At 37.9% G+C, this 25,391-nt stretch overlaps 2 long non-coding RNA genes across 2 annotated transcripts in view; both read left to right on the top strand.

Moving 5' to 3' along the window:
- The window catches only part of LOC140506947 (uncharacterized), a 63,429-nt gene extending 53,611 nt beyond the window's left edge, over positions 1-9,818 (top strand). The window contains exons 4-6 of the long non-coding RNA XR_011968164.1: positions 4,709-4,764; positions 5,063-5,113; positions 9,758-9,818. This is a non-coding gene — a long non-coding RNA (uncharacterized lncRNA). The remainder of the gene's footprint in view (positions 1-4,708; positions 4,765-5,062; positions 5,114-9,757) is intronic.
- An 8,687-nt stretch (positions 9,819-18,505) lies between these two features.
- On the top strand, positions 18,506-21,693 carry LOC140506948 (uncharacterized). The gene is made up of 3 exons (XR_011968165.1): positions 18,506-18,561; positions 19,282-19,332; positions 21,541-21,693. It is a non-coding gene; the product is annotated as an uncharacterized lncRNA (long non-coding RNA).
- The last annotated feature ends 3,698 nt before the right edge of the window (positions 21,694-25,391 follow it).

The following is a 25,391-nucleotide window of genomic DNA, read 5'->3' on the forward strand; positions in this document are numbered from 1 at the left end:
TTTATAAAAGACCTTATGATAGAATACTGTCTCTGGGATGAATGGTGGAAAGGAGAAAAGGAGGAGGTTTTAGAATGTAAGGATGAAGAACCACTGAATAGTAAGGAAGAAGAAAGCCTGTTCTTAAGTGATCCTCAAGGAGCTGTCCAGGGTGCTTAGAGAATGCTTTGAAATCTGTTAGATAAGCAAAGCTTTTTTTGAGGAAAAAGAATGCAAGACACAGACACAACCAATCAATAAAAATCTTTCTATATTCTTCAGATAACTTCTTTTTGGTCAAGAATATGAGAGGGAATAATGCTCAGTGCTGACGGAGTTTTTGTTACAGATAAAACAAAGTTCACCAGAATCCAGAGGGTGGATGTGTTAGCTGTATCAATGAGAAGTTTTAGGTATTCCCAAATTTTGCTGTTGGAAAGTAGAAGATATCTAAAACATAGAATCAAAAAACTGCATAGTTTTAAGAAACTTTAGAAGGGATCTAGTTCAATCACTAGCTCAGCTAAAACTGAGAAGTAAGTGCTTTTACCTCCACTAATAGTAACATTATCCTTTAGACATGCCATCCACTCTCTTCTTTGGACAGCTTTAATTATTAGGAAATATTTCCTTATGCCAACTCCAACTCTCCTTCCCTGCATCTTTTGACCCATTTTTCTACTTCTACATTCAGAGGCTCATCAGAGAAAAGTATGATTTCTCCTCTAATATTTGATAGCTATCTCTATCCATTCCAACTGTTATCTTATGAATGATTATTCTCTCCAATCTCTCCAGTCAGTCTCCAGAACTCCTGGTGATGGGTGCACTCCAGTATATCAATATTCCTTCTGTGCAACTCAGAAATGGACATAATGTGCTAGTATTTTGATGTGGACGCTAGAACTCTTGCCTCATTCTGGACCCTATATTTAATGCAATTTGCTATAATTAGCTTTTTTTGGATGCTACATCATACTGATAACTTGTATTGAACTGAGAATCACTGAAACCTCAAGATCTTTTTCACTTGGACTACTGTATAGCCACACCTCCCCCATTTATGTTTTGCAGTTGGTTTTTGAGTTTATTTAGTATTTTATTTTTCTCCAGTTAGATGTAAAAACAATTTTTCACATTCATTTTTAAAACTGTGAGTTCCAAATTCTCTTGCTTCTACCCCTTCTCCTCCTCCCACTTGTTGAGAAGACAAGCAATTTGATATGGGTTATACATGTGTAGTCATGGAAAACATTTCCACATTAGTTATGTTGTGAAAGAAAACAGACAAAATAACTCAAGAAAATATAATGAAAGAAGTATGCTTCAATCTGTAGTCAGACATCATTAGTTCTTTTTCTGGGGATGGATAGAATTTTTCATCATAAGTCCTCCTGAGTTGTTTTGGATCATTGTATTGTTGAGAATAGCTAAATCATTCACAGCTAATCATCTTATAATATTGCTGTTACTTTGTACACATTACATTTCACTCTGCATCAGCTCATCTAAATCTTTGTAGGTTATTCTGAGAGCATCTTGCTCATCATTCTTTAGAGTACATCAGTTTTCTCTCATAATCACATATCACAATCTGTTCAGCCACTCCCCAGTTGATGGGCATCCCCTCAATTTCCAATTCTTAGGCACCAGAAAAGAGTTGCTATAAATATGTTTGTATATATTTCTATTTGCTTTTTATCTTTTGGGATACAGAGCTAATAATGGTATTTCTGGGTCAAAGGGCATTATGCATGGTTTTATAGTCCTTTGGGTATAATTCTAAATTGCTTTACAGAATGGCTCAATCAGTTCACAACTTCACCAACAGGGCATTAATGTCTCATTTTTTCCATAACCCCTCCAACATTTGTCATTTTCCTTTTCTATCCTATTAGCCAATATCATAGGTATGAGATAGTACCTCAGAATTGTTCTAATTTGCATTTCTCTAATCAATGGTGAATTAGAGAATTTTTCAATTTAGTTATAATAACTTTGATTACTTCATCTGAAAACTGGTTATATCTTTTGATCATTTATCAATTGAGGAAGGCTCTTATTTTTATAAACTTGACTCAGTTCTCTATATGTTTGAGAAATGAGGTCTTTATCAAAATTTTTTTCACAGTTACTATTGCTAAATGCATTTCCCCTCATCCTATCTCCCCCACCCTGTTTATTCTATTCTCTCTCTCCTTTCACCCTGCCCATCCTCAAAAGTGTTTTGCTTCTGACTACCCTTGCCCTCCCTTCTATCACACCCCCCTCTTCTCTTATTCCCTTCCCCCCCTACTTTCCTGTAGGGTAAGATAGATTTCTATACCCAAGTGAGTGTGTATGTTATTCCCTCTTTGAATCAATTCTGATGACAGTAATGGTCACCCACTCCTCCTCTCCTCCCCCTTCCACTGTAAAATCTTTTTCTTGCCACTTTTATATGTGAAAATTTACCCCATTCTACCTTTCCATTTCCCTTTGTCCCAGTACATTCCTCTTTCCACCACTTAATTTTATTTTGGTAAATACCATCCCTTCATATTCAATTTATACCTGTGTCCTCTGTCTATTTTTACTCCTTCTAACTGCTCCAATAATGAGAATACATGCCCTAATAATTCTTATCATTTACAAGTATCACCTTCCAGTGTAGGAATGTAAGTAGTTTAACCTTATAAATCACTTTTGATTTGTGTTTCCTGTTTTCTTTTTTATGCTTTTCTTGAATCTTGTATTTGAAAGTCAAATTTTCCATTCAGCTCTGGTATTTTCATCAAGAGTGCTTGAAAGTCCTCTATTTCATTGAATATCCATTTTCCCTCTGAAGGAATATACTCAGTTTTGCTGAGTAGATGATTCTTGAATGTAATTCTAACTCTTTTCCCCTCTGGAATGTCATATTCCAAGTCCACAGATCCTTTAATGTAGAAGCTGCTAAATCTTGTGTTATCCTGACTGTGGTTCCATGATAATTGAATTGTTTCTTTATGGCTGCTAGCAACATTTTCTCCATGACCTGGAAGCTCTGGAATTTGGCTATAATATTCCTGGCAGTTTTTATCTCGGGATTTCTTTCAGGAGGTGATCAGTGGATTTTTAAAATTTCTATTTTACCCTCTGGTTTTAGAATATCAGGGCATTTTTCTTTAATAATTTCTTGAAAGATGATGTCTAGACACTTTTTTATCATGGCTTTCAGGTAGTCCAATAATCTTAAAATTATCTCTCTGAATCTATTTTCCAGGTCAGTTATTTTTCCAATGAGATACTTCATGTCGTGTTCTATTTTTTCATTCTTTTGGCTTTATTTTATTGTTTCTTGATTCCATATAAAGTCATTAGCTTTCTCTTGCTAAGCTCTAGTTTTTAAGGAATTATTTTCTTCAGTGAGTTTTTGTACCTCCTTTTCCACTTGATCAATTCTACTTTTTGAGGAGTTTTTTCCTTCAGTGAATTATCATGCCTCTTTTACTATTTGGTCAATTCTGTTGTTTAAGGCATTCTTCTCATTGACTATTTGTACTTCTTTTATCATTTGGCCTAGTCTGTTTTTTAAGGTATAATTTTCTTCAGTATTCTTTGTATCTCCTTTACCAAGGTATTCATTTATTTTTTCATGATTTTCTTGCATCACTCTCATTTCTCTTCTTAATTTTTCTTCTACCTCTCTTATTTGATTTTCAAAATCCTTTTTGAGCTCTTCCATGGCCTGAGACCAATCCACATCTTTCTTTGAGGTTTTACATGTAACAGCTTTTATCTCATTGTCTTCTTCTGAGTTTGTGTTTTGATCTTCCTGTCACCATAGTAACTTTATATGATCAGAATTTTTTCTGTTGTTTGATCATTTTTTCAGTTTATTTCTTGACTTTTAACCCTTTGTTAAAGTAGGTTTCTGCTTGCAGGGTGTGGAGAACACTGTCCAAATTTCAGGGGGTTTATGCAGCTATTTTCAGAGATTCTTCTAGGAATCTGTAAGTTTTCAGTTCTTCCAAGGTGGTGTGATCTAAGGAGAGATGTGTTTACTACCCTCCTGGCCTGTGCTCTGGTCTGTGAGTGACTACAAGCATTCTTTTCAGCCATGGAACTGTGATGAGGATCCCTGCTCCATTGTGACCCACAAATTCTGCTGTGCTAGTGCTCCTCCTTGCCCAGGGACTGCCATGCAGGACTTCCACCATGATCAAAGTATGGGAAAAGCAATTGAGTCCTGCTTCATTGTTAGCAAAGAGAACCCTGCAATCTCCTGATCAAGAGTTTGACCCTCTTATTCTTTGTGGGCTGACAGCTCCAGAAGCAACCATTGCTGCTCATGATTCAGTGGTTCCCAAGGCCTGCTCCTGGTTTGCTGGGGCCCAGTCTATGCTGGTGCAGCCTGTGCTAGACTGTGCTCCAGTCCTCTTATCTTAGTGTGACAGACATTACCTACCAACCTTCTAAGTTGTCTTTGGCTGGAAAATTATTTCACCCTTCCTTTTGTGGGTTCTACTGCTCCAGGAACCATTTTATGGCATTATTTAAAGGTGTTCAAAGGGGTTTTGGGGAGAGCTCAGGCAAGTTGATTCCTTTTCTCCACCATCTTGACTGTACCTGCAGTTTATTTTTTGAGCTCCAAATCAGGTTATCATGTCTACTTCAATTTTAAACGAGAAATTTCTTATTTTTTCCTTCAAAATAATTGTTGTGATCTCATTTCTGATTGATATTTATTTATGATTTATTACAATAGAAATTCCTAAGCCTTTGTCTCATTCTCCCACTGGTTTGGACGTTGGGCAGCTTGAGGTATGTTCCTTTTCCTTACTTGTAATTTAAAATTTTTTAATATTTTATCTTTCAGATTATTTATAATAAACTTATGGTCTAGGAGCAGATTCATTCATCATGAATTCAATTAATTAATTAATCCTAAGAATCCTGATAAAAAAATCACTGTTCAGTGTGTAAGAACATAACACAAATGTTCTTGAGTAGATTATTTTTAGAACTGTAAATGTGCTGTATTAAAATATTGTTAAGTAAAGAAAACCAACTGTGTGCATGAATATACAAGGTCTTGATACAATATATTATTTTTTAATAGAAGCTGGCATTTTGTTTAAATCGGTGGACAGCTGTATCTAAACAACCCCAGGTAAAAAAAGACTTTAAAAATGTTATTTTTAATTCTGTCAGAGACATTAATTTATCTATTTCCTTTAGAATCATTGTCTGTTACACATTCTTTAACTATTTAACATTTAATACATAAGAAGAATGTGTTTTTTCTTCTTTTTTCTCTGTGATTAATTATTTTGTTAGTGTATACACACCAACCATTCTTGCAGAGATTATAACCCTTCAGCACTCTCTTAGCCTATGTCATTCTTGTCCATGTTTTCTCATTACACTGACCTCACTCCCTAGAAAACAGATGTCCTATGCATGAAAATTTCTTCTTATCCTTTTTTGTACCTTGTCTATTCATTAGTTCACTCCCTTATTCACTGCATGACTAGTTCATACCAAGTATAGCCACATTATAGTCAAATATCATAAATAATCATCAAAATATGGGCAAATCAAGAATTTGGATAGTATGCTTTACTGTTAAATAATCTAATTCATTTAATTTATCTGATAAAGCAGCTTGGAATGCATTCATAAAGCTAAAATAAATCAGGGCAGGTTTTCTAAAAATCAGGCAGTAAAGTTAAAATATATTTCTATCAGTCAAGAGTTCAAGAGCAGAGATCACCTCATTTCTGGATCAATGCTATGTTTACAGCTTGGAGCTATAGAAGGTGTGACTCTAGCCAAGATACACAGTTGTAAACAATCACATAGCCACATGTGACATGAAAGAAGAGTATAGACTGATAAGAGAGACCTTGAGAGGTCTTCTAGGCTAGATGGCATTCTATTCATTGTAAAGTCCAAAGAAGGAGAACCTTCATAATTTACACTGCAAAATTAGCAGTTCTTACTGGCAGGAAACTTCCAGTTAGTCAAAATCTTCCGTGCTTTCTTTTCCTAACTTCACTATCTTTCAAATTTGTGAAGAATATTTTGTCACCTCTCATTCTTGGAAGTAGCCATTTCTAACATGGTGCCCCCCAAAAAAGATTAGGGTCAGATGTCATAAAGGTCCAACTCCTCACCCACTACCACTTATAGCCTACATTGGAGCAGAATCTGAAAGGCATGGTTGTTCCTTTTGACATTCCCCCTGGGAATATGAGTATAGGGATGGAGGCTGATGCTGCACACGTAACAGAAGGCAGGAGATTTATTTTTATGCTCTCGGTAGTATGATGTCCTATGGCAGGTCTTACATGACATATAGGGCTTAGAATAATTATTTTTTCTTTTTACTTCCATTCTTTTTGCTTTCTTCCCTCCTTTCCTCCCTTCCTTCCTTTCTTTTTTCCTTCCTTCTTTCTTTCCTTCCTTCCTTCTTTCTTTCTTTCCTTCCTTTCTTCTTTCCTTTTTTCTTTCTTTCCTTCCTTCCTTCCTTCCTTCCTTCCTTCCTTCCTTCCTTCCTTCCTTCCTTCCTTCCTTCCTTCCTTCCTTCCTTCTTTCTTTCTTTCTTTCTTTCTTTCTTTCTTTCTTTCTTCCTTTCATTCTTTCCATCCCATATGGGTATACTTGAACTCAGTGGAAAACAATCCATCAAAACAGTATAATAGTTTAGGAACAGATGTAACTAGTGGATTCCACATTGAAGAAATTGAGAAAGCACTTAGATACTTTTGCAAGGGTGTTCTGGAGCTAAATAGAATAGACTCATGGAGACCTAGTGTTACATTTTCAATGGGATCATTTACATGTTGGAAACTGGAAAATGCTACAAATCAGGACTTGACTTATTATTTTGTTAATCATTTAGACTTGAGATAGTGATGGAGAAAATACTGATTATGCAGATTAAACTTAAAACTTTGTAGAGCATAATTTTCTTTTGAGAGATGGTTATTAAACACTTACCAACATACCCCTAGATTAGTCAGTGATGACTTCTGGAAAAAAGCCAACAACACTGTACTTTTCAGAATAAAAGAAACCTCTTTCCTTCCTACATCTGCCTCCTCAAATTACCACATGAAACAGGAGAAAATTTGTCAGTAATGATGCTATTCTGGGGAGCAACTAGGTAACAGAGTGGAAATAAAATTCGTATACATAACTCATACATGTATATATATATGCACATATATACATATATTCCTTCAGCTATAAAACTCATGCATACATGCATACATTATACATATATAATGTATGCATACATGCATACATTATATATGTATAAAATATGTGTGTGCTCAGATAAGTGGCACAGTGGATAAAGTACTGGTTCTGGAGTTAGGAAGACCTGAGTTCAAATCTAGCCTCAGCCACTTACTAGTTGTGTGACCTTGGATAAGTTATTTAATCAGTTTCCTCATCAGTAAAATGATCTAGAGAAAGAAATGACAAACCACTCTAGTATCTTTGCCAAGAAAACCCTCCAAAAGGGGTCACAGAGAGTTGGACACGACTGAAATATCTAAAACCACAACAATAAAGCTGTCCATCTCATGCTAACTCTGGATTTTAAGAAATATTAATTACCTGTGAAGGATATCTTCATATTTATTATTATTCTGAGTACAGGAAAAATAAAAGTAAGGACAACATTATTTTCTGTGTATATGAATGTGGCAGAAAAGACTGCTTTGTGACCACTAAGTACACACACACATGTAGGTCCACACATCGATCCTTCCCAACAAACAAACTTTGAAATGAGGTTGCCAAGAGAAGGACTGTCATAATAAAAAATTCTCTCTTCTGGGTTAGAAAGGCTGATTCAAAGAATCACAAGATTTAGAAATCTTCCATTTTACAGATGGGAAAATTGAGGTTAAGTGGCTTGCTCAAAGTTAACAGTTCCCTGTCATTTCATAAGGCTTCTAACATCAACTCAGAGTATAAATAACAATAATACTGACAAATACTTACAATTAATACCAACAAATTGTAATTTGTACGTATATGTTTGTAAGCAGGTATGCACAATTCAATTCAATTCAACTTTTAAAGTACTTATTTCTATCTCTACCATTACACAGGCTTGAGAATCTCTCTAAAAATGAACAGGATCCAAAATCATTTGAAGATAAAATTGTATTTGCAGTGGAACATGAGAAGTATTATTAGTTACTTTAATTTCTGTTTTGACTGAAACTTGAAATAATTGAAGAATGAATAAATGTAAATGAGAAGCAGATTAGAAATATTAGCACATAAACATATTTCAAAGATGGTTCAAAATCATTCTCTAGTAATTAGTTTTATGAGATAAGAATATGACAAAAGGTAAATCGCAGGAACTGAAAGACATTGAGTTCTGTAGGATAATTTACAAGATGGATACTTCAAAAATTCACATCAATATTTGACAGATGTTTACATGATAAGAGAGGGAGGTTCATGAGTACTTTGGGGAACAGGAATCAAGGAAGGTTTCATGTAGAAAATGGTTCTTGAGCTCAGTCTTGAAGAAAGCGAGGGATTTATGAGACAGAGGTAAGAAAGGGAGTGCATTTCAGCCATGGGGATGGACCCTGCAAAGGCATGGTAATAGGAAATGAAACGCCAGACATGAAGCACAGACAGCAGGACACATGGGCTGAACCAGTTCTTCAGGGAGAAATATCTCATGCATTTGATCACATCGGTATTTATACCCTTTAATGTGCTGTGCACATATTTAAAAGCCAACTAATTCGACAAATGTATGCAGTAGAGTGCTTAATTCAAATGTTCTTGGAAGGTCTAGTTATAGATTAAAAAAAAAAACATAGTTTCTTGAGAAAATATTGAAATTTCATATGGGAAAGCTTCCAAAAGCAGAAAGTTTCAGCCACTAATCATGATCAAACCTAACAAAATTAAATACTAGGGTACACCAAACTTCAAATATAAGACCTCATTTAAATGCTGATTTATTTTTACCCTAGTCAAATGAATCTCAGTAGAAAGAACTATTAGGCTATAAATAGTAAGAACAAAGTAAATGTTTTCCCACCAAAGACTGAGAAGACATAAGACGATCTTATTTGTAAAATCAACATCTGAAAGAAAGGCAATTCTGGTTGGTGTGCGGAGCAATGGAGAGGAAATTAAAAACCTGAAACGTGAATCTAGGCTCTGCCACTTCTTAGGTCATGTTGCCTTGGACAAGTCCCCTATCTTTTCTAAGCTTTGGTTCCTTCACTTATAAACTTGTCATAATAGTTGCACTAGGCTACTTCAAAGGATCGATCAATCAATAAGCATTTATTAAGCACCTACTATGTGCTGGGCATACCAAAAGAGGCAAAAGACAATTCCTGGCCTCATGGAGCTAATAATCTAATGGAGGAGATAAGATATAAACAAATATATACAGAACAAACTTTTATACAGAACAAATAGGAGATAATTAACAGAGGGAAAGCACTGGAATTAAGGTGTCCTGTAGAAGGTGGGGTTTTACTTGGGATTTAAAGGAAGCCAAGGAGGTCAGCAGCTAGAACAGAGGAAGGAGATCATTCAAGGAATGGGGGACAGTTAGAGATCATGCGAGGAATGTTCTCTGTAAACTACTCAGTGATAGAGAAATGTGAACTGCTACTATTCTATCACCCTTTTTTTCTGTAGCACCATGCACCAATTGCATAGTCTTTGTGCATGTGCAGGCCATGCTGAGCAGGGCCTTTCCATTCTCACTTGCTTTTCTGGCTTGTTTATACCAACAAATCTGTTTGCCGTTTAGGTTGCAGACTTAGTTATGGAGGTCTGTACCAGCATATTTCAAAATGTGCAGGCAAACAAGGTAAGATCTATTGTCTTTCTTGTACTCAACAACTCTATGCTTTTTGCTTCCTCCTCTAATGAAATAACCAACTAACCCCTTGCTCATCTTTCCTAGGCTAACCAAGAAGCATACAAAAGGGTAAGCAACTTCTAATACTAACACTACATCTATCTTCTTCTCTTAGTATTAGTGAAACTTAAGACTAAACTTTTTTTTATTCAGTTTTTATTTCACTACTCCAGAGCTCAGGAGGCAACATTTCCAGTTAAATCTGGGATCAGTATTTAATAATCATCTTTTTGTTCATTTAATTTCTAAATTTTACCTGCTCCCCTCAATTCATATTCAATATTTATCTGCTCAGACTATGCCTTTTGTCAGAAAAAAAATATCAGCTACAGAGTACTTGAAAAAAAGTTTTGGGTGAGAACTTGTCAAGGTACTCAGACATGTTAGAATAGTGTCACAGAATTTCATATTTAGAACTGGAAGATAACAGGGGCCATCCAATCTAGTCCCTTCATTTTAAACTTTATTGAGGACCTGAGGAATGGGAAGGGACATCTCTCCATCTCCGAGTTATATTGCCCACAAATATTCATAGGTTAATTGCAGGGAGGCCCCTCCCAAAGCAAAGCTGGCTGTAAGCTATAGCTCATCACATAGAAAAAGTTATGAAAGATATTCCCCTCTCAAGCCAGCTCATCTGAGTTTTATTCTTTCCATAAACACAAGCTAACGTGATCAATAATACATGATTTCCCTAAAAATAAGCCTGATAAATGCAACCTATGACCCTTTACTCAGATGTCCCCCTACTCTCCTTCCCCCTCAACATTTTTAGATCCTATAAATGTAATTCAAACCTCTAATGTGTTCTGTGTCTAAATTAGTTTGGGTAGCATGACTGTGAGGTAACTAGGTGATACAATGGACAGAGTACCCAGATTGTAGTCAGGAAGACTCCTCTTCATGAGGTCAAATCTGACCTCATACTCACATGAGCTGTGTGACTCTGGGCAAATCGCTTAACCCTGTGTGCCTCAGTTTCCCCATCTTTAAAATGAGCTGGAGAAAGAAATAGCAAACCACTCTGGTACTTTTGCCAAGAAAACCCCAAATGGGGTCATGAAGAGTTAGACACAACTTAACAAAAATATGTAGAGTGATGCTACTCAGGATCACAAAATTTAGAGCTGAAAGGGAGTATAGTGATCATTTAATTCAACATTCTCATTTTATAAATGAGGAAACTTTGGCCCAGAGAAGTTTAAATCTTATTCAAAGTGACCTAGTCACTTTGAATCTTATCACTTATCTATCACTTATATTTTTTAAATAAGTTTTTATTAGATATATTTTTATTTTTTCTATCCATATAGTTTCCTCCAGTATCCCTTCTACTACCCTTCCCAGAGAACCACCTCACATAGCAAATCTATTCCATTTAACAGTATTTTTTAAGACAAAAAGAAAAAGAATGGGTAAAAATCAGCAAGACCGGTCAATACATTAAAAAATTTTTTGAAAATATGTGCAATGTACCACACTTGGTAACTTCTCCCTCTCTTCAAAGGGTCAAGGTGAGAGTGTTTTCTCATATCTCTTATTTCTAGCCATGCTTGTTTTGTATAATTTTGCAATATTCACTTTTGATTTTGTATATTTTTCTTAGCTCTGCTTTCTTTACTTTGAATCCTTTGCTGTAGAACATTTTACATGTTTTTGTGTATTCATCACATTCTTACAGTGCAGTAACATTCCATTGTATTTATGAACCCAAACCCATCTAGCAATTTCCCAGTGGATAGGTATGTACTTTGTTTCCAGTTCTTGGATATCACAAAAAGTGTCACCACAACTATTTTGGTGTATGTAGGGTCTTTTTTCTTATCAATGGCATTCTTAAAATATAAGCCTAGCCTTGGATCAAAAGGTATGGACATTTTGGTCACCTTATTTACATAATTCCAAATTTCTTTCCAAGTGTTTGAACTGATTTATAGCTCTATCAATAATGCATTGTGTATACCTATCTTCCAGTGTTGACCATTGCCATTTTTTGTGGCAGCTGCAGCTAGATGGTGTAGTAGATAGACTGCTGGGCCTAGAGTCAGGAAGACCTGAGTTCAAATCCAGTCTCAGACACTTACTAGCTGTGTGACCTTGGGCAAATCACTTACCCCTGTTTACCTCAGTTTCCTCATCTGTAAAATGAGTTTGAGAAGGAAATCGCAAACCACTCCAGTATCTTTGCCAAGAAAACCCCAAAGAGTAGGATGTGACAGGAAATGCCTAAACAACCCCAATCTTTTGTGGCAATTTGGAGGAAGTGAGGTGAACGCTCAGGATTGTTTTGATTTGCATTTCTCTTATTAGTGAGGTGGATCAATCTGATTTGGTGGGTTATTGGTTTGTAATTCTTTTGAGAACTTTTGGACATATCCTTTGACCATGTAGCTATTGGGGAATGGCAGAGCTTTTTTATTTCCTAATCCGACTATTCTGACTCTAAATCTAGCTTCCTTTCCACTGCAGCACACTGCTCATGCAGAAGGAGTCAGGCTCAGCCACAAGCAGAGCAGGCAACAAATGGTCTACATCGTTTGATTTCAGAAGCAAACAGGGCAGGGGGTGGATAGGGAGGGCTCTTATTTTCTCTCATTTTAATCACCCATTCCCATACTCTCTGAAGCCTAAATACCTTTAGCAGGGTATAGAGTAATTGCAGTAATTCTTACTGCAATTAAAAATTAACTGGAAAATGCAAGTTCCCCTGTTAGAAGTTACATGTCTTTAGATTCATTTACATTAAAATGTAAATGATCAAAAACTGATTCTTAAGATCAAGGAGAGCAGAGGAGGCAAGGGTACTATAGTCCAAGGAGATAGCTTGGGGAGGATGTAGAAATGGGAAACCAGAAATGCCACAGGACAGTTTCACAGGCTTCCTAATTATTTGTCCTAACAGCAGTCTGGGTTTGAATCTTAGCTCGGTACTTGTTACCTGTTTAATTCTAGACAAATCCTATGAATTTCCTGGACTTTAGTTTCCTTATCTTTAGTATAAAAGAGTTTGACTATAACCAGAGGTGGAGAACCTGTGGCCTCAAGGTCACTTGTGGCCCTCTAGGTCCTCAAGTTCAGCCCTTTCACTGAATCCCAACATCAAAGACCCTTTATGCTTAATAAAAGGATTTGTTCTGTAAAACTTGGACTCAGTCAAAAGGTCACACCCAAGGAACTAGACGGCCACGTGTGGTCTCAAGGTTGGCAGGTTCCTCACCTCTGGACTAGCAAATACCAAATTCCTTCAAGCTCTAAATTCTATCAGCTATAAAACATATATGTGTGTGTGTGTATGTGTATATGTGTGTGTACATGCACACATATATACATTATGTGTATATACATTATATATCCACATACATATATTTATATACACATACGTGCATGCATGTGTGCGTATGTGTATGTGTGTGTATGCAGCTAGGTGGCACAGGAGCTGGAGTGCTGGATTGGGAGGCAGGAAGACCTGAATGCAAATGTGGTCTGACACTTAGTAGTTGTGTGACCTTGGCAAGTCACTTCACCCTGCTTGCCTCCATTCCCTCATCTGTAAAATGAGCTGGAGAAGGAAATGAGAAATTACTCCAGTAACTTTGCCAAGAAAAGGCCAAATGGTGTTATGAAGAGTCAAATATGACTGACCAAACAACAGAAGAAAGGACCTGGGTTCAGGTTCTGATGGCTACTTTCTAATCTGAGTGACCCTAGTCAAGCCATCTAACATACTGAACCTCAGTTTCCTCACCTTTAAAATGAAATTGTATTAAATGATCTTTATCAGAGATCCCTCTGAGCATTGAATCTAAATTCTCTGATCTTGGTTTCTCCTCTATACCTTATAATTCCCACCCAGCCTCAAATTTCCACCCTGTCCTGTGCCTGCATTTCCACTATAAGAAAGCTATGGGACAGCTAGGTGAATAAAGCACAGGACCTGACACTTGACACTTACTAGTTGTGTGACCATGGGCAAGTCACTTAACCCCAATTGCCTTGTCTTCCCCCTCCAAAAAAAAAAAAATTCATGCCTTTGAGCTTTGAAGACTTTCTGTGTTCAAAGATCCCTAGCCAAAAGGAGATGCCCTGAAAGAGTCATTTCAGCTAGAAATCTTGGCTTTTTTCAAAGAAAGATAGCTAAGTGAACAAGACGCTTCAGGAACTGAGGGAATTGGCAGTCACTCAAGGTAAAAGGGAGGGAGGAGAAAGGCCATGGAATGGGCAGGTGAGAGGAATGTCAAAGATAAGGTCTATTTTTCAATGCTACTAAAGAGCTGCCCTGTTATAATTTCAAAATATGGAGTTCTGAAATTTGCACAGCATGTAAATTTTGAAAAGCAAATTAAAAGAAAGCTGAAAGGATGTCACTAGCCACAAGGGACCTTCTACCTGTCACTTAAACAAGCATCATAGGGAAAAGGGAAAGTATTCAGGGTGATGAGAAGTGTCCTGTACAACCCCGCCTCTCCCTCCTCCCACCTAAACTAAGTGCATGGGATCTTTGGGCATCTGCAATAAATTTGATTTACTAGGGATGGTGTATGTTTGAAGGATGCGTTCATTATTTAGTGCAGCAATCAAAAAGAACTGAAACTTCTTGCTGTCCTTGCAAGTGGTGCTATTATTGGTGAATGGGGGAAAAAAGGTAAAGTTCAGGCTCAGCAATAGATTTTTCTCTGAAAATTAAAGCAATTTATATTGTGAAACTTGCTAGAGGGAATGTAGATAATGCTGCACTCAAAAAAAGTAATTCATTTGTCTGAGTATTATACCTGATCGTTTGAAGGCAAACAAGAACTCTTGAATTTCTCTTTGTTGGAGCTTTAACGGGCGCACCCTTTGATGCATCTTGCTTCAAAACTCTTACAGAAAAGAATGAAAGATTCCTCAGTTGAATATGATCTTATTTATTCTACCACATCTTTATGGCACTGTTTCGGGGCTCAAATTTCAGACTCTGCAAGGAGAAATTCAGCTTCTCTTACATGTTGGGACCATTTGCTGTCTTCTCTTAGTTTTCTTCTTTTGTTTTTAATTGTCCACTCTTCCTTCAGCATTCTTGTCACAATAGTACTATCATTCACATAGCATTTTAAGGTTTGCAAAGCACTTTACAAATATTATCTTCCCAAGGACTCTGCAAGGTAGGGGTTGTTATCATTTCCATTTTAGAGGTGAGGAAATTGAAGCAGTCAGAGGTTAAATGATTTGCCCATGATCTTAGAGATAGTAAGTGTCTGAGGTTGGATTTGAACTCTGGTTTTCTGAATCTAGGTCCCATGCTCTGCTTACTGAACCACTTAGCTTCTTCTGAATGTAAATATTTTACATTCTGTTTTCTTTTCATATGTATTTGCCTCCTATATGTTCTCTCTCCTTTTCATGGGGAACCCTTAGATCCTCACAATAGCATCCTTGAAACTTTCTCGTGAATTCTTCCATGTCTTCTGGCAAAGACTTGTCTTTGCTGATTGTGATTGAACCAGGAGGTGTAATGGATAAGGAGCAGGACTTGGACACAAAAAGACAGGTTCAAATCCTGCTGTGACATATATTGACTGGGTGACTCTGGGCAAGTCGAGTAGCCTCTTAGGATGCCCCTCTCCCCCCCTCACCCCCAATCCTACCCCAAACATCTCTTTATGACTGTAAGTTGAAGAGAAGGTACTGACTTGCATCAGTGGAAGGGAATTCTCCATACAAGGGAAATCACAGATCCCCTTCCCACCTCTGGTAATTTGGAATAATCATTGGGCAGTTTAAAAGTTGGGCTATTAATGGGGAGGGGGCTTAAAACAGATGTTTCAAGTTTAATCAAGGGAACACTGTGGCTTGTGTCAATATGGAGGCAAAGTGCACTCCTTCAACAACATGAATGTATTACTGAAGCAAAGTCATATAAAGTTTAGTTACTTCACTCATTTAAAAATCATATTATGCCTCAGAATCCAATTCCTTTGAACTATGTCTGATTGTGGATTTAGTATTTGTCTTTAATAAAATAGAATGGAATCTCTAGCTAATTGGAATAGTCAGGGAATTCCTAGGGAGAATGTGTAGTACAGTGGAAAGAATGTTAAATGGAAATTGAGAAAGTGAGTTCAAAACTCCCTACTGAAATTTATCATCTGTATGACCCTAGGCAAGTCACTTGCTTTCATTGGCTTTGAGTTTCTTCATGTTTAAAATGATGAGGTTGGAATAAATGACCTCTGATGTTTCTTGCAGTTCTAAATTTATGATCACATGACACCATGCTTCATTGGAAACTTGTGTCTGTTAAACCAATCTATATTATTATCAACTTCTAGCAAGCATAGCAGCAGGGTGGTACAGTGGATGGAGCGCTGGACCTGGAGTCAGGAAGACTCATCTTGCTGAGTTCAAATCCAGCCTCACTCATGAGCTGTGTGATCCTGAGCAAGCACTTAACCTTGTTGACCTCAGTTTCCTCATCTGTAAAATGAAGCTGGAGAAGGAAATGGAAAATCACTCCAATATCTTTGTCAAGAAAACCCCACAAGGAGCCATAAAGAGTTGGACTCAACTGAACCAACTAAACAGCAACAAAAGCAAACAGAGGCCACTGAGGCTGAGTTTGTAAAGTAGGTGTGTAGGCAATATTCATTGTAATTCAACAAAACACTATTAAACTGCACTAGGTGTTGAGGATACAAAGAAAAAATAAGATGAACAGATGTTTATTATATATATGTCACTGTGTTAGGTACTTGTGATATAGGGAAGGAAGGAAGGAAGGAAGGAAGGAAGGAAGGAAGGAAGGAAGGAAGGAAGGAAGGAAGGAAGGAAGGAAGGAAGGAAGGAAGGAAGAACCTTTGTCTTTATAAATTCCATTGGAGCAATAAAACAGACACAGAGAAGTCAGCACAAACTAGTTATTGTTGTTAATAGATACTCTGATTTCTTTGGTATAAGACATTCCCAAAGAGGAAACTCCCTCTGAGATGCAGATCTGGGTCTGTTCTGAAATTTAAAGTCTGAGACTGAGAATTGCCTGGGGCACTGAGAGATTAGCTGATTTGACCATGGTTGTATAACTAGTATACATCAGAATCAGAACTGAAACTCAGGTCTTTCTACCTCTAATGATAGCCCTCTATCCACTCTGGCTTTTTGTATTGCCTCTTTGAATATATAAAATGTCTAAAAAGTAAAATAATTGCAGGAGCAGTAGGGAAAGCACTAACAGTATTTATTAAATTTGTTTTGTGTTTTTAAACCTTTGCAAAATGATTTTCTACATATAACTTGATTGGTGATTTCTTCCAGTATTTATCCTAGGGGTAATAATCTTAAAGTTACTCAAACTAAGCTCTAAAGACAACCCAGATTTAACTTGGACCATCTATTTTTAAGAAGTACTCTTGGGGGTAGCATCATTTCAATCATGTCTGACTCTTTGTGACCCCATTTGGGGTTTTCTTGGCAAATATACTGGAATGATTTGCCATTTCATTCTCCAGCCCATTTTACAGAGGAGGAAACTGAGGCAAAGAGGGTCAAGTGACTTGCCCAGGGCCACACAGCTATTAAATATCTAAGGCTGTATTTGGACTCAGGTCTTCCTGACTCCAGGGCTAGCCCTCTATCCACTGAGTCACTTAACTGCCCAGCATCTGCTACACTATTCTAAAGGTTCCAGCTATTAAGGTCTTATCTAAAACTTAATTAATTTTATAAAACACTCACTGTCAGAACATTTCTAACTACTAGATATAAACACATGAATTGGTGGAAATGTCTAATTAGATTCTAAGATGGATGATTACATTTAACATATATTCATCATGTAAGAGCAGGACATTGGTTTAAGTCTGGCCTCTGGTATGTGAATGACCCTGGGCAAGTCATTTAACATGGGGCAGCAAGATGGTGTATTGGATAGAATGCGGGACCTGAAGTCAGGAAGACTCATCTTCCCGAGTTCAAACCTAGCCTTAGACATTTAATAGCTGTGTGACTCTGAGCAAGTCACTTTACCCTGCTTGCCTCAGTTTCCTCATCTGTAAAATGAGCAGGAGAAAGAAATGGCAAATCATTCCAGTCTCTTTGTCAAGAAAACCCCAAAAGGGATCAAAAAGAATCAGATATGATTGAAAATGACTGAACAACTCTAGGTAACTAAATTTATTAGTTGCAAAGAATGTGCTAACTTGCATTGGTAAAAGGCGTTTTCTCATCTGAGAGTTCCCCATGGCAATGAAATCTCCTTATCCCCTATGATCTATATCCATTGGATAAAAATTACCAACAAAAGCAAAAGTATTAAGAGAAAGGAAGTGTTTGTTGCTAGGCACCTTCAAGCAGACCTCAGACTCTTTCTGGGAAGGAAGGAATTGATCTGCTCTAATGTGGTCTTGAAAGTATTTTCTAAAGCTTGAGCTTGAGTGCATTTAATTACAATTTTCTCGTGCATAGGGATCATTCATTGAACTATTAATATTTAATTATAAGTCCAGATAATGAGGCATTGGGGGCCATTGGCCTTTAGCAATTTGCTTCAGTCAGGAAATAGCACAAGTCATTGGTATACAGATGTGAACGGTTATTGGAAATAACCCCAGGCCCTATCTGAAGTTTTGAAGGATTATATTTCAACCAATCTACATAATGTTTGTGTTTTCATTTTGCAGAGTAATGCTGGTACCTTGGGATGGCCTTTTTTCCTTTTCAGGGTATAGTATGTTTTCCTCTTCTCTGTCTTCAAATCCTAAAACAACCCTGCCATATCACTGATGGAACTACTCTAGAGGCAGAATGGAGCTAATACAGGCATTGAATGGCATGTTACTAATGAGGAGCTAATTCTAGGAATCATTTACCTAAGAGATGATTTTGGATCAATGTTTTCTGCTACTAATTTAAGATCTGAAAAGTAAAATGTCCCATAAAAGAGGAGAACAATGACTTTTAGGTCTTATAGAATGCTAAGTATTGAACCTTTTTAACTTAAAATCATTCAGTAAATCCCCAGGAGGTTTCTACTTTTTCATGGGTCTTTGTCAACTTGGATTAAAAATAGACTAGAAGGAAAATTCTACTGATGAGTAGAAATCATAGTGAATTAGAGTTTAAACTCATGTTCCTCCTCCTGTGCTTGCTATTAGGGCAAACACAGAGATTAAACACAACGCCATCCTCATCCTCATGTGTCTTACAAAGCTTCTTACAATAGGGAGGGCACTAGGGATTCTCAGGTGAGGCATTCAACCAAGCAGTAAGACAGGGCCTATCATGTAAACCAATGGCCTGTAGTAGGGCTGCTGTCACTCAAGGTAGATAAATCATGAACCAATAGGAGATCAGACTTTCAAATATTCATAGAGTATTAATGTATTTCCATTATTGTGTGTGCAAGATTTTTATATTGGCATGTTGTTGGTTTTTTTTTCCAGCCTAGAAATGGAAGGAATATTGAAAATAATGGTCATTACAACAATCAAAAGGTGATTGGACTGTCTCATTGTTATTAACAAAGTGTCATGAACTACAATTCAATTTAATCTAATTTATTTCAATAATTGATTAAGTACTTACCACATATAAAGACATTGTGTTAGGTACTGGGAATAGAAGGATGAAGTGAGATACTGTCCTTGATCTTCAGGAACTGATAATCCCTTTGGAGAAATATGACTGTTATGCCATAGCTATGAGACATAACACAATGCAATCCATGCAAAAGAGAGAGAAGTTCTATAGCTTTCTCTTGCTAGAAGAAATGTGAGGAGGGAGATCTCACTTTTGACTGTGGATGGGAGAGTGCCTCAGGAAAGGCTTCTCTCAAGATGTAGCACCTGAGATGGACCATAAAGGAAAGGAATGATTATCCCCCAAAAGTCACAGAGATGAGAGTAAATGGGATAAAAATAGAGAGCAATAAGGAAATGATCCAGTTTGGAAAGGATGTAGAGTGTGCGATGGGGAATAGTATGAAATGAGGCTGGACAGGTATGTCAGAGACAGATTGTGAAGGACTTTGAATGGCAGAACCACAAATTTCCCCCTTTTCTAGAGAAGGAAGGGGATCAGAATGGGGGCATTAAGAAGCTATGGTGAAAGCAAAAAGGATGGTTTAAAAGAGGGAAAGACAAGAGGCAGGAAATCAACGTCCTAGGAGGGAGGCTATTAAAATGGCTCAGACAACAGGTACCGATATCCCCCACTGATAATCATGCAATTACATATTTATGTGAAAGGCCCCTGGGGTCCCCAGAAGAAGATTGGAGGTATGGCCCACTCAGGTTGATGACATCGCACTGTGCTCAAAAAAGCAGAAATGACGGAGCATATTTTAAACACTAAGTATCAAGAAAGGGAAGCACTGCAGTAAAATGAAATGAGACCTGAATTTAGGGGTAAAGAACATGGGTTCAAATCCTAGATCTTTTCTTACTGTCCTTGATAAGATTGAGAAAGTCACTTAATCCCTCTGAGCCTCAGTTATCTCATCTGAAAAAATCAGATGAGTGAACTAAGGATCCTTCCAGCCCTTCATTCCAACTGAGAATCTGTTAAAATATATCTGAGGTAGAATGGAGAAGGGACTAGGAAATAAGAGCTACTACAAGGAAAATAAACTTGTTCCTTTGAATAAGGGAACAAGGCAACTGAGGAATACAGTGGATAGAACACCCAGAGTCAGGAAGAACTGAGTTCAGATCTGGTTTCTGACACCTGTTAGCTGTGTGATCTTTGACAAGTCACTTAACCTGTCTACCTAAATCTCCCCATTTCTAAAATGGAGAGAATTAACACCTACCTTCCAGGGTTGTTGTGTGAGTTACCCTGATAAGTCATGAGGTTTTTTTATGAGTTAATAGTTGTAAAGCACTTTGCAAACTGTAAGGCACCATAGGAATGACAGTTGTTTCCTTCCTCCTCCATCTTCTACACCATCATCATTATCTTCTTTCTTCTTTTTCTCCTTCCCCTCTATCATTATCTTCTTCATCATCATCTGCTTCATCATTACCTTCTTTCTTCTCCTTTTTCTTTATTTTCCCTTGTCATCATCTTCATCATTATCTCCATCATCTTCTTTTTCTCCTTTCCTCTCCTTATCCTCTTCTTCCCCCTCCTTCTTCTTTCCCTCCTTCTTCTTTTTTCTTCTTCTCTTCCTTCTTCTTCTTTCTTCTCCTTCTTCTTTCTTCTCCTCCTTCTCCTCCTCCTCCTTCTCCTTCTCCTCCTCCTCCTTCTCCTTCTCCTTCTTCTCCTTCTTCTTTCTCCTTCTCCTTCTTCTTCTTCTTCTTCTTCTTCTTCTTCTTCTTCTTCTTCTTCTTCTCCTTCTCCTTCTTCTTTCTTCTCCTTCTTCTCCTTCTCCTTCTCCTTCTTCTTCTCCTTCTTCTTCTTCTTCTTCTTCTTCTTCTTCTTCTTCTTCTTCTTCTGCTTCTTCTTCTTCTTCTTCTTCTTCTTCTTCTTCTTCTTCTTCTTCTTCTTCTTCTTCTTCTTCTCCTTCTATATAATGCCAGAAAGACTCAGAAAGAGATGTAATGCAGGAGCAATATCCCATTAGCAGACAGAGAAACTCTGGATATTTACATCACATCACATTTTAAAATTTGTTCACACTATCATGTAATATTGTCTCCTTTCTTGAGCTGACTCATTCCTGAGAGAATTATGACCCAGATTTCATGTTTTTCTCTTTTCAGAATTTCATGGCAAGCAAAAGCATGAACTGACAGACCAATTTAATGATTGGGCAGAGCCACTGTTGAACTACTTTATATGAATCTTGCTGAAGACCTTTAACTTCCAATGAGACAGCTTAGAATATTTGGCATTGTATAATAAAATAAAATTGTAATGGCTTAAACTTTGAGTTATTTTTTCTTTTCTCCAAATTATTAAAGAAGGAACCAAGGCCATTGTGGTGTCAAGAGGGATAGGAGTTATGTAGCAAGGAGGCCTAATTCCTAATAAGTAGGAAGTTGAAGAAAAGAAAGAAGGAGGAGGAAGGGGGCAGTGATGGCAGCCTGAAGTCAGGGAAGACATTCATGCTGTACAGGGGCAACTTGTGGAGAGTGGTTATTCAGAATACGTGGAATTGTTAAGCGGGCTCATGCCTTTCTGTTGTCTCTGTTGGAAGGGGCTCTCATAATTGCATAGGAGGATGGCTTTTTCTTTTAAATAGAAATGCTTTTTGTTGTTCTGGCAAGCAAACACTTTTTTTATAAAAAGGAGCTCTAAGAGCCCACGGTCTGCATGTAAGCCATTGATGTTAAGTTCTCTGGTACAATGTTACTGAATATGATCTGTGAAATTGCAATCCCAGGAGCTAATCCAAGGACTGATAGCCAGAGACCAAAGTTTTTTGCTCTAACTTTGTAGTGAACTGGTTTATAACCAAAGAGGAGATACCCTTGGGCCTTAATTACCTAATCTATCAAATGAAGAGAACCAGAGGATGGCTAAGGCCCCTTCTATCTCTGAACACTGTGATGCTTGGAGATGTCATGTCTTAACTATTTCACAGCATTGTCATAAGGATGATAGGAGAGGCCAGAGCCCTTTTGAGATGTATAATGAACTACATGAAGGTAATATATCGATTACTTAAGAAGGTCATATATTAAGTGACAGTATCTTCATTTGGTAAACAAAAATATATCTGTGTTTTCCTTTGCCAATGTCTCAGGTTTCTCCATTGAAATTCTCCCCTTTTAATGCTGGCTTGTAATTTTTTTTTGATAGGGCAACTAGGTGGTACAGTAGATAGAGTGCCAGGGCTGCAGTTAAGAAGACTCATCTTCATGAGTTCAAATCTGGCCTCAGATGCTTACTAGCTATGTAACCTGGACAAGTCACTTCACCCTGTTTGCCTCAGTTTCCTTATCTGTAAAATGAGCTGGAGAAGGAAATGGCAAACTGGCCCAATATCTTTGTCAAGAAAATCCAAATAGGGTCATGAAAAATCAGACACAACTCAACAACAATAATATTTTTTGATAGGGATAGGTTCCAGACCTGTGATTTCATTGGTAAAGGGAACTCCCAGGTACAAGTTAAGATTGGGACCTTCTCAAAAGTTTATAGTCTAAGACAGCTAGCTAGAGAAGGGGTGTCAAGCTCACCTGCCTCTGAAAAACTTCTGCAACCAGAACCAGATTAAAATGTGAGTGGGAAATGTTTATCAAAATAATGAAAAATATAATATAACATAGGGAAAGTTAATTTTGAAGTTTTTTGAGGCAAACAGGGTTAATTGACTTGCCCAGGGTCACATAGCTAGTATCTGAGGCTAGATCTGAACTCAGGTCCTCCTGACTGCAAGGTTGATGATCTTTCCACTGTGCCACCTCGCTGCCCCTAATTTGTGGTTTTCTAAGTCAATGTGTGGCAGCAGAAATCAGTTTCTATTTGAGTTTGACACTACTGGACTAAAGTACTGACATGTTAAGGGAGCCAGCATGGGTCAGTACCAGAATAAGCAATGACAATAATGATGATGACAATGATGATAGTGTTAATATAGTGTTTTATGGCTTGCAAAGCACTTTAGATATGCCATTTGGTTTGGTTTTCATGACAACTCTATGAGGTAGGTGCTATTATTAACCTCATTTTATAGATGAAGAAACTAAGTCTGAGAGAGGTTAAGTGACTTGCCCAGAATGTTTCTAGTAAGTGTCTGAGGCACAATTTGAGTTCAGGTTTCCCAGCTTCAGGTCTAGTTATCTGTCCACTTGTACGACCCAACTGCCCGAAGTGGGATGTGATCCATGGACTCTTAGCTGAGAGACCAGCTTTCTAATTATGTTGCTACATTGCCTTTCCACATAGCTATATAAGATGGACAGTTATGAGAGATGGGATGTTGTAATGGAGAGCAAGTTGACCTCCAAAAGGAATACCTAGGTTCAAGTCTCCTTGTTGACATGACACATGTTGGCTGTGTGACCCTAGCTAAGCATGTCCTTTAATGCCACAGTGCCCCATGTAAGCCTCTTTATGCTGCAGAACAGGTGCCAATCTTATTTGATACAGGAGATTTTCTCACTAGAGATATTCTATGTGTTTATGAAATCACAAGTCTGCTAAAAAAAATTAATGTACCTTCTTGGCAAAAAAAATTCATTTCTGTTCTTTCAAGCATGGTACTCGGAATCAGCACATTCCACGCATGAATCATTCTTTGCAGTATCTTGGTGAGGTTGGCAGACCTTGTTTTCTACTGTAATTTTGCTGACGGAAAATTTGAGTCAAAGAAAGGGCCTTGTCCTTTAATAGGTTCCTAGTATTAGTTCTCCAGGATTTTGAAGTGGTCCCAGGGATGTTTGCAAATGAGCTAGCATCATATCAAGTCAAGTCAAAGAAAGGCAAAAAAAAAAAAATAATCAGTGCTTGCTGTCAAGGAGCCAGTGTGGCACTGTGAACAGAGTTCTGGGCTGATAGCTTACTATTTTAAACAATTATTCTTGCAGACCTGGTGGTAGCTAAGCTGGCAAGGCAAATTCAGGGACTAGAATGGGGGTGGGCATGGGGCCTAATCATCTACACTCACCTGTCTCTTTTCACAACAATCACTAACTCTATCTGCATAAGGTTATAACCCTGGGCACTGGCCCGCCTTCTTGCTGATGAGGTAAGGTATATTTGGGTGAGGGAGGAGGAAGGGTGACAGAAATAAACACTTGTTCAAGGACTTTGGACTTAGGTCTTTGCCCATGACACCTGTTCCTCCTTCCCACCTTGCACATGACCCTAGGTATTGGCTTCCTCCTCTCTCCCGCCATTCTTCTTGAAGTCCTGGCTGCAGGTAAAAAGGACTAGGACACTTCTGAAATGGAAGGAGGGTTGGATCTTTAGATGTGGCATCTCCGATACCAATAGAATGTCCTTCCTTCTCTATACACAGCTATCAGAACTGAGGAGCCTGTTCCTCTACTCCCAGGCCATTCCCTTTGGAGCCTCCCTTTGGGACAGGAAGAGAGGTCTCATGCCAGCGAGGCACTAGATGGCCTAGGTCTTCCTGAAGTTTGTAGTTAGCAGCATGGCAGTCCTTTGCTTTGCCAACTTCTATATACTCAGATATCCAATATTTGTTTGGCAGAAGTTTAAAAATCTAAGCCTGCTGTTACTATTATCACTTTTGACTCCTGACCATAGTTTGAGTAAGAGGTATCCAGGATGTTGGGGTCCCAACAGGCCTTTAAGAATAAAGGAAAATCGCTTAGCGCTGAGGGGCCCTTAGAGGACAGAAGGCCCCTCTTCCCTCTCTCCTCTCTTCGCTCTCCCCTCTCCCCTCTCTCCCTCCCCACTTCCACTTCCCCTTCCATTCTCTTACTGTAAGATCTTTGCCTCCTTGGGAAGAGGATTTCTCTCTCCTAAGGAAGAAATCCCCCTGCACATGTAACCAAGACCCTGAATAAAGCCTAACCCTTGTTCGACTCTGGAAAGTCTCTTCTCTCATACGTTTATCCGGTTTGGCCAGCCGAAGACCTGCGATAGGTACAGAGCAGCCCAGAGTGCTGCTGAGACCCCTTCCCTCTCGATGATTCTA

The sequence above is a fragment of the Notamacropus eugenii genome, chromosome 5, assembly GCF_028372415.1.
Source record: "Notamacropus eugenii isolate mMacEug1 chromosome 5, mMacEug1.pri_v2, whole genome shotgun sequence".
NCBI lineage: Eukaryota > Metazoa > Chordata > Mammalia > Diprotodontia > Macropodidae > Notamacropus > Notamacropus eugenii.